The following is a 17,312-nucleotide window of genomic DNA, read 5'->3' as shown; positions in this document are numbered from 1 at the left end:
GGCTCCATGATGAGCAGACCCACAGGACAGTAGGCAGCGCTAGTAGGGTGTCTGAGGTCTCCGTATCTGTCTGCCGGTGTTCTCACCTGCATAAAAAAGGGGTGAGTAACAGGGGGTGTGGGGCTGGAGACTGACAGAGGGCCAACTCTGTCTGAGGTGTCTGAGACCCTGGCTTCTGCTTTGGACAGTAAACTTGACCTTGCGTGTGGTTATCAAGTGGGGTATTGTCCTTCCCAGTGGGTTGGGGGGCACTAGGGAGCATGTTTTGCATCAAATGACCCCTTTGTGGGGTCGTGGAAGGCTGTGGTGACTGACCTCAGGATCATTCAGAGCAAGCAGGGCCCTTCCAGCCACCAGCGCTCCAACACACACACACACACACACAGACACACACACACACACACACACACACAGACTGCTGAAGACTTGAACTTGGAGAGGTCAAGAGGTCAGTTCTGGGCCCCCTGGGCAAGGAGCAGGGAAGTGAAACAAACAGAATACCAATTGTCAGGGCCAAGTTCTTCAAGGGCAGCATACCCTGTGTTTGCAGGTCCTGCCTCAGCCTTGAACAAAGGTGCTGGGATGTGCCTGAGGCCGGGGGTCGGGGGCGGGGGTGGGGGGGTGGGGGGGGTGGGGGGGAAGCCTTCAGGGTGAGACCTCTTCTGGAGCCGCAGGGCTCCCTGATTTCAAGCCTGTGCTCTGGTAGGAGTCGGGGTGCCTCTGGAGAGGAGCAGGGTCCAGCGGAGGAATGCAATCTTGCGCTTGTTTGCCCAGCACCCTGTTTGTTTCCCACACAGAACAATGACCTCTGGTGAGCCCGTGCTTTCCAACCTCACTGAGGGTTACTGTGCAGCCCTGATTCCTCCCCTGATTATCTTGAAGCCTGTCAAGCGGTAAGGTTCTCCCTCCGCTCTCTGCTCTTTCTTCCTAATAGACATGAAACAGTCCAGTCAATAATATTTTACTTGTCTTCTCACTGCGTGTCTTTTCTTCTGATCAGTTTAGGCGGGTTTGACTGCAGAAAGTCAGAAGGGAGGTTAAGATCTGAAAAGTTCAGCCAAATGTTATCAGCCTCAGAGATGTTGCTAAGGGAGGGGCCCCCCAGCCCTTGGCGACCGGAGCCAATAATAGCTGCGATGCGCTGATAGCGTCAACGCCTGTCAGAGATCCAGGCGTTTGCGGTTCGTCTGTAAACGCAAACACCTGTATCCAGTCAAGCTATGATGGTTATCCTCTCTTTGCCTGTCATTCCCTTCGGTTCCTTGAAGGGGCTGCCAGGATGTTCTAAGCTGTGAGTTGATTTATAAAGTGAAGGATCTCTCCGAAACTTTGGCATGGACGGGGAAATTGACTAAAGCGCGCCTCTCCTCCAGGGGGTGACGCGGCCTTTTGACAATGGTGAGTGAAATCGACGGTCTCCTTTTAATTACATTTTTGAACCCATGGCACCAACGGCTGAGCTCTGGGAATTGAGGGCTTAGGCAGACTTTTATTGTCTCAACATGTATTCACCCCCGCCCCTTGAAAGGACTCTCGGTACTTGTTTGAGATTTTTCTGTGTGATGAATTAGATCAAAGTGACTAATAAACAGTGTCTGTGGAAGCTCTTCAGAACACAGTATATACATATTTGAGATATTTCCAAGACTGAACAGGCAAGGTCCAAACTGTGAAATAAACTTAGGGCGTAAGGGAAGACAGCTTATGTGTTGACCTCCCAGCAGGGGCGAGATTTGTGGTGGGCACCGGGCTTTCCTCAGTGAAGCATTGGGCAGGGACGTCGATGTTTGGGTCATCAGCCCTGGTGGCCTGAGGCAGGGAGAGGCGTGGAGATCACATTGTGTCCTTCCCAGGCATCGCCTCATGGGACAAGTGGCTCCCCGAGGGGCCCTGCCTGTTTCTTCCGGGACAGTCCACCGGGAGGGTCCATGAACTCGAGCTTCCCGCCACAGTCGGGTGAAGGCGCAGCTGTCCAGGCAGGGCAGTCAGTCCACCCTGCCCCCCATCCATGTGGCCGCCTGCATGTGACCATTTATTGGGCAACACCTGGTCAGTCTACACCTGGTCAGTCAACACCTGGTCAGTCACGTTTGCTCACCCTTCCTCATCAGAAGTTCGCAGATTGGGGAGAGCCAGGGAGAGGATCAAAGGGTTGGGGAATTGGGTCAAAGATGGGTCGTTAAGGGTCATGGGTGAGAGTACAGTGTCTGGAATTAGACCTGGGACAAGCTGGGATCGCCCATGGACTGGAATTGCATCCTCGCACCTCAGTGATTTCATACGAAAAGAGGGTAAAATCAGTGCACTTATTGTGAGGCTTCAGGAGACAATGTATTAGGATGAATGATATAAAAACTGGACCCGCAAAAATGGCAGTTTCCTACGGCTGTGACATGAGAGGCGCTCAGTGACACAGAAGGAAGCACTCACACGTGTCTCCTCTGCCTCCCTATCACTAACATTATCCTCTGTCTGCCAGCCTCACCCTTTAAGATGTGACATGTCCAACTTGGACCTGGGATTTGTGGAAGAATTCAGGTGTCCAGCTAACAATAATATAACGCATAAAGAAAAAAATCCAACAGTGGTTTTAGCCAAGGACTTCAGAGTCCAGCTCACACACATAATGCCCCCTGGAGGAGTCCCAGGTTCCCCTCAACAGCCCAGGTGAGCAGGTGGGAATGTGTCCCAATCTTATGGCCAGTTTCCATGCTGCAACCCACTGGTCAGCGTGATGGTGCTTTTGATACTCGGGGGTTTAAAAGACTGAAAAGTGTCAGGAGTCTATTTAGATGACAAAATCCAAATTGAATTTCCTTTTTTTGCCTGTAATTGACCAGGTATACTGGTTCTATACTTAAAAAAGTTGTTTTTTTTACTTTATATTGAAGTGTAGATTAACAATGTTGTGTTAGTTTCAGGTGAACTGCAAAGCGATTCAGCTGTACACATTCGTGTACTCAGGCTTCCCTGGTGGCTCGGTTGCTCAATTGGTAAAGAATCCGCCTGCAGTGCGGGAGACCGCCTGCCGATGCAGGAGACCTGGGTTTGATCCCTGGGTCGGGAAGATCCCCTGGAGAAGGGAATGGTGACCCACTCCAGTATTCTTGCCTGGAGAACCCCACGGACAGAGGAGCCTGGCGGGCTACAGCCCATGGGGTCACAAGAGTCAGACGTGACTTAGTGACTAAGCCAATCCCACTGGCATTCTTTTCCAAATTCTTTTCTCTTTTAGGTTATTACAGAATATGGAGCAGAATTCCCTGCACTCTACAGCAGGTCTTTGTTGGTTATCTATTTTAAATATAGCAGTGTGTACATGTCCATCCTGAACTCCCAATCTAGCCCTCCCCTCTTTTCCCCATAACCATAAATTCATTCTCTAAGTCTGTGAGTCTGTTCTGTGTTTTGTAAGTTTATTTACATCATTTTTTTTAAGATTCCACATATAAGTGATATTGTATGATATTTGTCTTCCTATACGGTTAGTTGTTCCTGTATATTTTGATTAAAAATAGCAAGTCTGTGATGGGACAGTCCTTGGACAACATATGCTGGGGAGAGGATGTTATTTCATGTGGGAAACTCAGGGGAACTCTTTCCATTGGGGGCTGTGCTAACTGGTGAAAATTGTGTGAACTGCTGGTTTGGAGCCATTTGCAAGAGCTCTGTGGGGGACTATGTGCTCCGCTGTTCGTTGTTTTCGATTCTTCTCCCTCAAGCCCTCATCAGGTCCTGCTTTAGAGTCAGTGCATGATGTTCAGTCACTTCAGTCGTGTCCGACTCTTTGTGACTATGAACTGAGCCCACCAGGCTCCCCTGTGCATGGGATTCTCCAGGCAAGAGTACTGGAGTGGGTTGCCATGCCCTCTTCCAGGGGATCTTTCTGACCCAACGATCAAACCCACATCTCTTAAGTCTCTTGCGTTGGCAGGTGGGTTCTTTACCGCTAGTGCTACCTGGGACGCTTCTAAGAGTCAGCAGCAGCATCGAAAACCTCAATTTTCTCCTTCCGGTATAAGGAGGCTTACTTCTCAACAGCGACTGACTTTCCTCAGATTCTCAAGTAGGACCCATTTTCCACAGCCTGGTGGACAGTCTGCTATATCTGCCACCACAAAGCGGTGCAACTGTGTTTAATTTGTCTTGTATTGGGAGGCTTACACCAGAGCAAAATGCTTTGCGTAATAGAGGCAGGCGACTCAACTGAAGGCCCGGGACTTTTCCCTGGTTATAGCCCTGGAAGTCCCACACTCTGGAAACCCTTCGTTTCAGGTAAACCAGGAAGGTTGGCCACCCCAGGTTAAAGAAAAAAAGCATCTCATTCTATGTTTCCAAAGAAAAGAATAGCAGAAGATAAGAGAATGAGATAACAACATCGCCAGGTGCCAAGAATTCAATAGCATCAGATGCAATGGGTTATTTTGGGACAATTTACAGAGCATGTGGGTTGCTCTGGAGAGAATCAGAGGGAAGTTTCTTTCTGATTGTGAAACTGTGGTAGCGGAAATTCTGTTCCATCCCTTCCCCACCAACCCCTTTAACACACACCATTTTATTTCACTTCTAGAAAAATTTAATTCCTTTGGAAAAACATCACTTGAGAGGAAAGAACCAGGACCTTTTTCAGCTGTGAACTTGCTCCCCACAGGCGGGACATGCTTGGGTAGCAGCTCTGAGAATCAGGCTCTTAGAAATGAAAGGAGGGGGTTTTTGACCCAGGCTGGAGCCCTGACTGGTACATCCCAAGTGAGGCAGCTTCTGAGGAGGGGCTACATCTGGGTGGCAAGTACCCCAGTCACAAGCTAGAGACAAACCCAGCCTCACGTGCACGTGTGCCAAGTCGCTATAGTTGGGTCCGACTCTTTGAGACCCTATGGACTGTAGCCAGCCAGGCTCCTCTGTCCGTGGGATTCTCCAGGCAAGAATACTGGAGTGGGTTGCTGTGCCCTCCTCCAGGGGATCTTTCTGACCCGGGGATCAAACCCACATCTCTTATGTCTTCTGCATTGGGAGGCGAGGCCTTTACCATTAGTGCAACTGGAGGGTTAGCTAATAAAATGAAACCATGTTATAGAGAGAAGCAACCCAGTTCATGTCTAGATGTTTATTTTTCAAATCGTTCGAATAATATCAGCTTCTAAAGTGAACATGTAGGTATAGTCATAAACACATCATTAATATCTACTCTGTTGTTAATAAAGAATTCTCTTTTTGTTGTTGTTTTCAGAGCTGACTGCGAAATCCTGAGACCAGCCCATGAAGATCTGCAATGCAGGTAAGGGATCATACCAGGGTGGGCACCTCGGTTCTTAGGTCCACAGGTGCCACCGTTGCCTGCTCCAGGGGGCTCAGCTGAGGATGTAATTGTGCCCATCAAGGTGGAATTCACAGTTGCTGCACACCAGCCCCTCATACTGAGAGCGAAACTCCAGTCACCTGGTGGGGGGGTGGCTACATCCACAGCTGCAGAAAGCAATCGACAACTCCCCCCTGAACCAGGCTCCTTAAGAACTGACCTTTGAGACTGTGTGTTCAGTAGTGTCGCCAGCTTTGCTTGGCTAAACATGGAAAAATGTTCCTCTGGATAGAACCAGCTCCCCATTTATTTCAGAGCATCCTGTCTGTGACGTCATGCCGCCTGGTTTATGGCCTCTGTTGCTTGGCGTTTTGAGTTGAGTAATGCCTGCTGGTACACCAGGCACCGCCTCCGTAACCACAAGGAAGGGGCAGCATCAGGCGAGTCTCCCAGGCATTTGCTGGGAAATCGCTTCCTTTGTGCCAGACGGATGAATGTTTTCCGTATTTCTCACAAAAGGAAAAGGGTTGCATGACGAAGGTTAACATAACAATCTTCTCTTATTACCGTGATTTATGTGTGCATAACTTCGGCAGCAGAATGTCATCCAGGAGGTCTTTAATTGGCAGACTTCAGGGACCACAGAGGGAGATGACAGAGCGAGCTCTGGAGAAATGAGTGTCTGCTGCCATTCCCGGTTCATCGCTGTGGAGGAGGTCTAAATAAATCTCCGGGGGAAGGCAGTCAACTTTTAAACTTTTTATTAACCTGATCTCTGCTAATGAAATACAAAGAGGAGGAGATGATCTTCAGCTTCACATGATTTGGGTCTCGCGACGCGGCAAATGACTGCCTAGGGTTCTTGAGACAACGGAGCTTGAGTCCTCTGGTGATTCTCATTCAAAGACAACAATACAGTTGGTTTGCAGTGATTATGACTTCAATGAGTCACTTGGCCTTGTCTTGCCACATAGGATATGATCGTGCATTTTTAGGAATGTCAAAAAATGTATTTTCTTTTGTGAATATATTCTAAGCCCTCGGAGGAAGGGATTTGTTTTGAAATGGAAACGCTGCTGCCTTCCACACTGTGATGTATTTCTGAGAAGGGTTTCTACCCTTCTGGGAAGTGGCTAGCTCTCTGGAGGTGGACATGCACAGGACAGGGGAGGGACTGCCCAGTCAGTCCTAATGTGGGAGTCGTTTTTAAGGATGTTTCAGTCTTTCTAAAATCATGATCATGTCTATGGAAACATCTGTGTTTACATGGCCTCAGAGATCATGGGGACCTTTTTTAGGCATTAAACTCCAGCACTGTGGGCATGTATCTGGAAAAGGTGAAAACTAGTTCAAAGAGATACATGCAGCCCGATGTTCATAGCACATTATTTACCATCTGGGAAACCCCTGTATTAGCTATTGTAGAGAATCCACCTGCAATGTGGGAGACCTGGGTTCAACCCCTGGTTTGGGAAGATCTCCTGGAGGAGGGCATGGCAACCCACTCTAGTATTCTTGCCTAGAGAATCCCCATGGACAGAAGAGCGGGCTACCATCCATAGGGTCGCAAAGAATTGGTCACGACTGAGTGACTAAGTACAGTACTCAGCACAGCACAAGACGTGGGAGCCGCCCAAGTGCTCATCAACAGATGAACAGGTCAAGAAGATGTGGTATGTATTAACTCAGCCGTAGGAAAGAATGAAATAATGCCACCTGCACAATCTGGATGGACCTAGAGATGATTATACTAAGTAAGTCAGACAATTTTCATATGATACCACTCATAGTGGGCTCTCAAAAAAATGGTACAGATGAACTTATTTATAAAGCAGAAACAACCATAGAAAAGGAACTTATGAGTACAGAAAGGAAGGGGAGGGTAGGGATATATTAGGAGTTTCAAATTAAGAGACACACACTAGTATATATAAAATAAACGAACAACAAATTTCTCCTGTATAGTATAGGGAACTATATTCAGTGTCTAGTAATAACTGACAATGGAAAAGAATATATGTGTGTGTGTGTGTGTGTATCTGAGAATATAAGATTGGCCAAAAAGTTCGTTTGGGATTTTCTACAACGTTTTATATATAACTGGATCACTTTGCTGTACTTCAGAAACAATACAACATTGTAAGTCAGCTGTACTTCAATAAAAAAAACTCCCCCAAACCAAACAAACAAAAAAACCCTCTAGCATCTGTGATACAGTGGTTCCCAAACTGTGGGCCGAGCTCTTTCATGGGCCACTGGGGTTTTGAAAGAGGAGTGGACGTGTATAAACTTGCATTTATTTTCTAAGCTGTAGTTTGCCAAAGGCACAATGTCTTTAAGTTGGGTTTCCTCAGAAACAGATCCCATTTCAAGAACGGGAGTGCAAGCCGTTTATCTGAGTGGTGATCTTAGGACACACTGGAAAGAAGGGATGAGCGAGGGAGATGGAAGTGGTGGTTTAGCTGCTCTGTCATGTCCGGCTCTTGTGACCACATAGACTATCACCCGCCAGGCTCCTCTGCCCATGGGGTTTCCCAGACAAGAATACTGGAGTGGGCTGCCATTTCCTGAGGGAGGTATGATGGTTAATTTTGTGTATCCACTTGGGTGGGCCATGGTGCCCAGATAGTTCGGTCAAACATTATTCTGGATGTTTATATGAGAGTGGTTCTGGAGGAGATTCACATTTAAATGGGTGGATTTTCAATAAAGCAGGTAATGGGTGTGAGGCCACATCTGGAATGTGGGTGGGCCTCATCTAATCAGTTGAAGGCTAGAAAAGAATAAAGATTGACTTCCTCCCATGCAGAGGTAATTCTACCAGCAAATGGCCTTTGAACTTGAACTGTAACATTGGTTCTTCCCTGTGTCTCCAGTCTGCCAGCCCACCCTGCAGATTTTGAGTTTGAATAGTGTGAACCAATTCCTTACATGTCTGTACACACACACACACTATTGCTTCTATTTCTCCTCCTCCTGACGCAGGGAGGAAATCTCGAGGTCCTGATCCCATCTGGCCTGGGGAAGAAGTGAGGGAAGACAATTCAGGGTGTGTCAAAACAGGTTTCTGTCCTGGGCAGTTGAGGCTGTATCAGTTGGGAACTCTGAGAGAGTGTTAAAACAAGCCTCCGAGATGTTCCAGGTGAGCTGAGAGATGGTTAGGGTGTTAATTCCCCAATTGCTGTCTGCCATTGTCATTAACTCCCTGGCACATGCTTGCAGCAGAACACCCTTGGCGCATGTACTAGAATATAAGTCCCAAGGGAGTATGGCAGGGCACTGATTGCTCTATACAAAGACCACTGTGTCGGGGTCTATAAAGCTTTATGCTTCAAAAAACTTTATCCTTCAAAAATGATAGGAATATACATTTAATGTGATGAAGTTTCTGCAATGCAGGATTGCAAAGAATACATTACAGGCTATAACTTTACAAGAGGAGATATTCCATGTGCAACTTAGTGGTGTCCCAGTTTGCCTTGGTTTGGCATGATCCAGCACAAGTAGGGTGGCCAGTACCTCCTTGATGCAACCGAGCTGGGTAGAGAGACTGATAGATTCTATTGAGGGCTCCTCTACATACTGACATGTATGTGGATCTAGAGAAGAGTTAAACCTAGTTCTGGCTATACCTGATGGCACCAGGGTATACGTCTTGGAGGACAGACATCATTGGTTGAGGTGGGTAATTTCTTCTTTGCAGGCCAACTCTTTATTTTCATGTTAATTTCTAAATACCTGGTGAACTAAACCAGCTATAATATTTCAAGCTGACTATTCTCTAATCATGTGTTTCTAGCAGAGGCTTTTGTAGCCTTCCTTTCACCAAGCTAGAATCAAGTGGCCAGCTCTGATTCTTCCCTACCACTCTTCTAGCCACGCAGCCATAACATCTCATTCTTTTTTCTTTCGAAGACTTTCTCCATCCTTAGAGCTTTGCCTGTTGCTATTATTTGATGGGAAGATGAGCTTTCTAGACCACATTTTATGTTAAAATACTCCTTTGCTTATAGCTCAGATGTTTTAAGGGTCTGCAATGCAGAAGGGAGGCTATTTGCCATTAAGTCATGTCTGACTGTGACCTCACGGGCTGCAGCACCCCAGGCTCCCCTGTCCTTCACTATCTCCCAGAGTTTGCTCAAATTCATGTCCTTTGAGTTGGGTAATGGCTTTACCCTAGTTACCTGTGAAACACTTGAACTAGCTCATACATAAAAGGTGGTAAAATGCACCCAGAGTAATAATTTCACATATTTAACAACCAGTGTGCAAAAAGGACTGTCATTCGCTGCCTCCTGAAACTCCAAAGGGTGCCATGTTTTTATAATCTTGTGGGCTGGGGGAACAAATCCTTTAAAACTCAAAGTGGTTTGGGTGTTCTAATGGCCCTTGCGTTCCTTTTGTAACAATCCGTGTGTCTGTGGGGCTCATGTGCCACTACTCACAAGGCGACAGCAGTGATCAGAAACATAATTTTCAATATTTATGATTGAAAATGTAATTTAGAAATGAAAGAAAGGGCACTTGTTCCTCCTTAGCTTGAACTGAAATCATTGTTTTGAGACATGTTCTTTATACAGTTAATCTGGCCAGTGTAATTTACCACACTGTGGCTGAATTGTAAGTCTGACGCTCTATTCATCAAGTAAGAATTATTTGTGCAAAATGCATATGAATTAGTAGGTGTTGTGTGGTGCCATGGTGATTTGATTTAAAAAGTCTGGATAGGGTTTCATGGGCAGGAGTTCAGTGAGTTAAATCTATAGCAGGTGTCACCTCCAGGGAACAGATTTGGGGTCGGGAAGTCAACAGCTGAGTTGGCTATATGCGGGTCTCGTATCAATCTGTGGGTCCTCGTCCCACCTGGACTGGGAGTCATGGCTGCCACTAATCCTGTTTGGACTTGGTCAAGGGATGTCAACACACTTAAGGGAGTTAAACCAATGGCAGCCTCAAACCAATGGCTGCTTGAGGTATGCAGTTTGGCCTGTGTGTGTTTAATGTTTTGCTTTGAAGTAATTTGCAGCCATGATTCCACAGCCATGAAATTAAAGGACGCTTGCTCCCTGGAAGAAAAGCTATGACAAACCTAGACAGTGTATTAAAAAGCAGAGACATCACTTTGCTGACAAAGATCTGTATAATCAAAGTTACGGTTTTTCCAGCAGTCATGTATGGATGTGAGAGTCGGACCATAAAGAAAGCTGAGTGCCAAAGAATTGATGCTTTTGAACTGTGTGTTGGAGAAGACTCTTGAGAGTCCCTTGGACCTCAAAGAGATCAAACCAGTCAATTCTAAAGGAAATCAACCCTGAATGTTCATTGGAAGGACTGAAGGTGAAATCCAATACTCTGGCCACCTGATGTGAAGAGCTGAATCATTGGAAAAGACCTTGATGCTGGGAAAAATTGAGGGCATGAGGAGAAGGGGTGATAGAGGATGAGATGGTTGGATGGCATCACTGACTCAAAGGACACGAGTTTGAGCAAACTCTGGGAGATGGTGAAGGACAGGGAAGCCTGGTGTGCCGCAGTCCATGGAGTTGCAAAGAGCCAGACATGACTTAGCAACTGAGCAACAGCAACAATTTGATTCACAAAAAAAACTGTAAAAATACTATGTGGAGTCTCTGTGTGTTCTTCCCAGCTTCTCTCAATGACAATATCTTATGTAACCACAATACATTACCAAACCAGGAACTGAGGTTGGTGCAATACTATTAACTAAACTATAGACTTCATTTGCATGATATATGTAGGTTTGGGGCTTCCCCGGTGGCTCAGCCGTAAAGAATCTGCATGCAGTGCAGGAGAGAGACTTGGGTTCGATCCCTGGGTTGGGAAGATGCCCTGAAGGTGGGCGTGGCAACCCACTCTAGTATTCTTGCCTGGAGAATCCCATGGGCAGAGGAGCCTGCCTGGCTACAGTCCATAGGGCCGCAAAGAGTTGGACATGACTGAAGTGACTTAGCTTGCATGCACACATATGTAGGTTTTAAAAGTTGAATTTGTTGCCAGCCTCACACATTCAGGTGTTCTCTGGCAGAAGTAAGATTTGTTCAGACTGACCCTGTGTTCCTCAGGGGGAATTAGCTGGCAAGAAATCACGAAGGAATATGTGCTTGCTATTTGGATGTGGGCCTCACCCCTCTGTATTGACATATACTCTACTTGCTTTGGTCATGGACTTTATCAGCTGCTTTACTGTAGGTCTGTGAGTTGGAGACCCCTATAATTACTGCTTCAAGCCCCCCAGTGGTCTGCTGGAGGCTAAGAAGCAGAACCGCTTCTCAGCGGTTAAAGAGGTGGCTGCCTTTGAGGCCTTTGCTTAGTAGAGGGGACTTCCCAGGTGGCACTAGTGATAAAGAATCTGCCTGCCAATGAAGGGATGCAGGTTTGATCCCTGGGTTGGGAAGATCCCCTCGAGGAGGAAATGGCAACCCACTCCAGTATTCTTGCCTGGAGAATCCCATGGACAGGGGAGCCTGGCGGGCTATAGTCCATAGGGTCACAGAGTTGGACAGGACTGAAGCGACTTAGCATGCACGCACACTCTGCGGAGGGATTTTGTTTGGAGCAGGGCGTGCTTTCTCTCTACAATACATAGATGTGATGTGGGACCATTCATTGCTAATGGGGAGGTGATCGAGAGACACCGCATGTGCTTGCGGCCAGACTACAGAAGCATGGTATTTTTATTAAAAGCTTCTGGTATTGCTGGGGGAAAGCACAAGCTTCCCTCCTGGTTCTCACTAGCTCTCTGGCTGAGCTGCGTGGTGTTTTGTGGCGCATGGTTACTATTTTCCAAAACAGTGGGATAGATCTGGAGGCAGACACATCCTTTCCTATTTCTCCTGTGATGGTATTTTAATTCATGATCAAGATGGCCATAAGATCTTGGTTTCAAGGAAAGACTTTCCTGTCTTTCCATGAGCACAGAAGATGGAAAATTTGATGGAGGTACCAGCTGAACCAAAGCATCTGAGATGGTGTCTTTGGAGAGATGTCAACACAGAGGAGGACTTTGTAAACAAAGAGTCCCTGGGGAGCAGGTGGGCACTGTTATCTGTCCAAATGAAATTTGGGAGACACCTATGGATGCCTACTACATGCAAGACACAGCACTGGCACTGGGGTTGTGACCGATGGATAAGTCACAGCCCCTGTCTTTGAGGAGCTCTAGGTGCCATTGGAAAGCGCCCTAATGAGACTAACAGCAGGGCACAATGGGTGCTCTTTGACCAGAGAAGCAGGGAGACGGACGTGATGCGTACTGCCCGACATCAGAGGCTGCGGAAACGCACACACCGTTTGTACCATAAAGAAGAGTGACAAGAGCCACAGGTATTTTCTAGGAGGCTGCAGGGGAAATTGGCTGTGTAAATGGGGGTGGTGGAAGTGGAGAGGGAAACGAAATGAACATCTGGAAAGAATGACAAACAGAATCTCCTTAAGAGCACCTACTTCTCTGCAGGGCTACTCTTCCTCCCCGGCCTCGCCGTGTTAGAGGATCACTTCTGGATTCTCTTAGTAATTAATAGCATTTAAGTTCCAGGGCAGTCAGTTTTGATTAAGCAAACATTAAATTAATCCAATCTGCAAACACTTACTCTCTAAGCACTACTGAGTCGGTGGGGAGAGAGAGGGGAGAGGCGGCTGGATGGACAGAGGGATGCGTCCTCATTGGAGTGCCGGCCACCTCCGAGTAGTTACAGCTGGATCAATACGGTTCCTAGAGCTATAATAAAATGGCTTCGACATGCTCATCTGTGGCTGAGAACACAGTATACACATTGATTTCCTGGCCTGATATAACCCATTTACCTATTCAGCTACTCCGTTCAGGAAGGTGGAGGGGTCCCAAGGCCCTAGGGAGCAATGATGCCTGTAAGTAGGTTAGCAGATGCTTGGGAAATGTCTTAATCGGCTGCACGGCTCCTTCTCCAGGAGGATGTATTTCTTTGTGAAGAAAAGGCCTCCTTAGAAACTCATTGGCTTCATCAGGGGGAAACATTGGAAGCTGGGGGTGTCACCTTTTCTGCTCATCAGGATTTGCCCTTCTCATCATTGAGCACTTTGATGGTGAACGATTGTCTTAGCTTCCTGGAGTGTAAGGGGCTCACTTACACAATCATTCCAGGCACACCTTCAACTCGGACTTAGGTGAATTTGGGGGAATCTCATAGAGCATTGGCCAAGATTTCTCACACAGAAAGTATATCTGCCTGCATCTATTTTTGCTTTCCCATATCTTGTAAAAAGAAATAGAGGCTGTTTTTTTTTTCTCTTAAATTTCATTCATTCATTTATTTTTGGCTGTTCTGGGTCTTCGTTGGCAGTTGCAGCGAGTGGGGGGTACTCTTGAGTTGCAGTGCGTGGGCTTCCCATTGCAGTGACTTCTCTTGTTGTGGAGCGTGGGTTCTAAAGCGTTTGGGCTTCAGCAGTTGAGGCATGTGGCCTCAGTAGTTATGGTTCCTGGGCTTCAAATCACAGGCTCTACAATTGTGGCTCATGGACTTAGTTGCTGCTTGGCATGTGGGATCCTTTTAGACCAGGGACAGAACCCATGCCTCCTGCATTGGCTGGCGGAGTCTTTACCACCGAGCTGCCTCGGAAGCCCAAGAGGCTGTTTTGATAGAAATTAATGAGAGACATGATGTATCATGTTCAGGACTCAGTGCAGTTTTGTTCAATAAGGAGACTGACCCTTTAAAACCAGCCAGTTTGCCCCTGTAAAATGGTCATCTTATCTATGTACTTAACAAAACAAGTAAGGAAGCTATTATGGTTACAAAGCATTTGAAAATTTGTTTATTGAAGTATAATTGATGTACAGTGTTGTGTTAGTTTCAGGTGTAACAAAGCACTTTTAGACCATTAGGAATATGCCTGCTTTTATGTGCAAGCCTTGGACAAGAGTGATTTCATGCTTTGAAAGTGTTTGAATGGGGTTTTCAGAATGGTTGGAGAAGGCAATGGCACCCCACTCCAGTACTCTTGCCTGGAAAATCCCATGGATGGAGGAGCCTGGTGGCTGCAGTCCATGAGGTCGCAAAGAGTCGGACATGACTGAGCGACTTCACTTTTACTTTTCACTTTCATGCATTGGAGAAGGAAATGGCAACCCACTCCAGTGTTCTTGCCTGGAGAACCCCAGGGATGGGGGAGCCTGGTGGGCTGCCGTCTATGGGGTTGCACAGAGTTGGACATGACTGAAGCGACTTAGCAGCAGCAGCAGCGATTATTCTGAGTCTTGTGTGGTGGTCAAATTGGGTTTGATCACTATTGGTAAGAGACTGTTTCCTGGAGAAAGTGAAGCGGAGGGCTTGAGGGGATGGTCAAAGTATTTTCATTTTGTCTGTCTCAGAACCTGGCAAGTATTAAAGGATTCCTACACATGGCAAACTGAAAGAGGTTTAAGATCTGAGAGTGGAGGAGGAGGGTCAGTCAGTGTACCAAAGACCCAGCCACTGGGGTTTCCACTGAGGGTTTTGTGGGGGGTTCCCAAGTGTCAGGAATGAGCATGAGGATTCTGCCTGGGAAATTATGCTTAGTTGGAAAATCCACAGCTTTAGGAAAAAACTCATCACTGGCTACCATTTCCTTCAAAATCATGCCCCCTTGAGAGGGCAAAACAAATGTTAAGTTTTGATCATGTCCACTCCTCACTTGACATCCTTAGCAGTTTATGGAGGTACTTTTCTTCTACCGAAGCTTCCGTTTTGAGTCTATTTTTTCATCTAAGCAGAACCCTACACTTTGTTACTCTTCCTTCAGAGTTTGGAGGTGACTTCAGGGTTATCCTGGATCCCTTCCTGGTTCTGTTTCAGCCTCATGCTAAAGCTCTTGACGAAAGTCTATCCCTAACAGCATCTTGAATGTGCTGGATATTTCTTTTATAGTCTTGTTCAGCTCACCATTTACAAAATCCCAATCAGTTGTGAGATATTCACAATTTGCTTTACCTGTTAAAAGACTTGGAGAAGTAGAAACCAGGTCAACTTTGTTTATCTCCCTCAACTGACCAGGTCATTTTTTATTTATCCCACGGAGCACCTATTAATATTCTAATTGATCCACAGAATTTACTTTGGGAAATGATTTAAGTTCACTATGAATTTATTCTTTGCTTTAAAAATGAGGATTAACACCTCTTGATCATTTACTTTTTTTTAAGAGACAATGTGCTGATTTGCATGGACCAGCTACTTTAATCCTTATAAAAATCCTGGGATTCAGGGACTGGTATTGAGTCCATGTCTCAATAAGGGAAGCAGGACTTGGAGAGTGACTTGCCCAAGGTCATATGGCAAGGGTACCATACAGCCAGGGTTTTTGGTCCAGAAAGGTCTGCTGCAGAGCCCAAGCACAGTACCACCACGTTCTTCTGAGTCCGAATGGGCAGTCCCAGCTCATTTTCACATTGACCTGAAACCCAAAGTTCTGCTTAACAGGCTTGGGACACACGGTGGAATGGCTGAATTATGTTATGAAATATACATAGCAGGGCCCTGACAGCATGTTCCTCCTCCGCTTCCAGAGGCCACTCAGGATATACTGAGTGTCTTTCCTCACTGCATGCATCTGTTCGTATTTTCAGAAATAGCTAGGGCAAGTGATGACAAGTGCATGCCACAGTATGGACGTCGCATCACTGTGGGCACCGCAGTCCTGCCGTCTTTTCATGGCTGCTCAGCATCACCTTCACGGCTATGGGTAGTGAGTGGAGACTGTTTGGTGGCCTTAACCTTACACTAGTTTCTTTAATCTCTTAAATGATTATAGTACACATTAGACTTTCCTTTTGGCTTTTGATGTGTCGTCCTTTTTATCAGGCTATATAGAATACAACTTTTAGTATCAATGTGTCTTATACACATGTTCAGAAAACACATTATGTTATCGGGTGCTGGAAAGAAAAAAAAGGCTGCTAGTGATCTTAACTACATCCAAGTGTCTTTATGAGATGCAATCAACCATGTATTAATTCTCTCTATCCATCATTAGTTGAGTGTCAAAAATATATGCAAAAGAAAATGGAACCTGGGCAGGAAGGTAGTGAAGAGGTTTTTACAAATTAGATTATTTGAGTAAATGATTCCTCAGACAGAAGGATAGTGTCCAAAGGGCCCTTTAATTATTATTCACTTCCTTTGGCACACAAAAGAATATTGTCAGGGCAGCAAGAGCACTTCACTGAGTTGAATTAAAAGGATGGCTGTCAGGCTTAGGACCTGGTCTACACCAGATGCAAAGGACTGCAAGGGCGGCATCTCTAGGAGTCAGTCGGAGAGTCCATGCCCATCGGTGGCTGGGTGATTGATCTGCACCTTCTCCCTCTGGAGGGGGCTGAGCAACCCCTGAGTCCCACCCCCCTTTTCTTTAATGACATGTGCTCTGGCCAAGATACACACGCATCTCTGTCTAACAGTTAGCTAGAAAAGCCCAACCATCCAAGACTATTTTCTATTTTCTAAAAAACTACACACTCTAAGTCTGGAACAAAAAGAAAGCAGTAACAAACAAGAGCAATTTGATTTCCAGCCCCTGGGATTCCTCCAGCAGGTGACTTGCTGCTTGTGTTTCCTTGAAAGGCAAAGGTCTGGGGGACAGTCATGCAGCGAGGTCTGGGCTCCTTCACCTAGAAGGTTTCAGGAGTCAGCCCAACTCATTCCCATGAGTTTCCAGAATGGTGCTACTCATCTGGTTGTGAAGAAAAGCATAACCTAGAGGTTTTCTCAAAGGGGCAATAGGAAACAAAACCATCCCAATGTCATGAATGGGCAAAGTGCCAAAGACACCACAAAGCAGAGTATTAAAGAGGAAAACCAATATGATAACTTGGACATTATGGGGAAAACAATCTGTACTTTTTTCTTGAACTTAATGTATGTTTGCTATTTAGAATTATAATTAGGTATTGTGGGGGGAGGGGAGTCAGAAAGCCCTATATTCTTTCTCCTGATGGTTCCGGTGCTTGTCTTTTGCTGGCATGAACCTGACTCTAGAAGAG

The sequence above is a fragment of the Capra hircus genome, chromosome 18 (genome assembly GCF_001704415.2).
Source record: "Capra hircus breed San Clemente chromosome 18, ASM170441v1, whole genome shotgun sequence".
Lineage (NCBI taxonomy): Eukaryota > Metazoa > Chordata > Mammalia > Artiodactyla > Bovidae > Capra > Capra hircus.
Note: the sequence above shows the minus strand (reverse complement) of the source record.